Source organism: Cynara cardunculus (genome assembly GCF_001531365.2).
Source record: "Cynara cardunculus var. scolymus isolate 2C chromosome LG 13, CcrdV1, whole genome shotgun sequence".
Lineage (NCBI taxonomy): Eukaryota > Viridiplantae > Streptophyta > Magnoliopsida > Asterales > Asteraceae > Cynara > Cynara cardunculus.
This window is the reverse complement of record NC_037540.1, coordinates 32,996,295-32,997,125: the sequence shown is the minus strand read 5'-3', so window position 1 is coordinate 32,997,125 and position 831 is coordinate 32,996,295.

The following is an 831-nucleotide window of genomic DNA, read 5'->3' as shown; positions in this document are numbered from 1 at the left end:
CCAAAATGGGCATTGGAAGAGAAAACTACACAACCCTACAGTAGAGCAAAAGAAGCAAAATGCTACTATAGTCGGAACTTCCGATATGTTTACCATTAGTTTACTTATGTGATAACCGGGTCTTGGTTATCACCTGAGGTAATCAATACGTGATTGTTTGTCATATGATTACGTGAAAGTATGATGAATTGTTATATTTGATCATGTGAGTATGTGCATTTTATGCATAAGAAATGTATGCAAAACATGAAAGCATGCTTGAAATATGAATAGCATGTGGGTTATTTTGAGTGAGTATATGAATATATGCATGCATGTATGGTTATTTAATTGAAGGCATGCATAAACTGAAATATGTATACATAAATAAGTATGTATGCATAGGATTTGCTCATGGGATGGGCATGTATGTGGTTATAGCCTCCTTTCCTTTTATGGAAAGGGTATAAATATGTGAAGAGGTTCACAAGAAAACCTGTTTGCCATTTTGAAACCTGAGAGAGAGTTGAGAGAAAGTTATATCCGGATTGCTTATATTGGACTTGGAATCAAAGTTGGTTTGCATTTGCTAAATTACACAAGGTGAGTGGTTGTTACATTTTAATGCAAATGAATCTCATCTTTAGTATTTTGAATTCTGCTTTTTGTTCTTGAAAACATGTTGACCAGATTGAGCTTAAATCTAGATAGAGTGTTATCCGGATTTGGGGGTATCCAGTCATAGTATTGACCGGGTTGTGTGTGTTAGATAGATGATTTGAAATATGAATTTGAACATGGTTTATGTTATAACCGGTTTCAAACAATCTGGGTTAAGGTAAAATTATACGT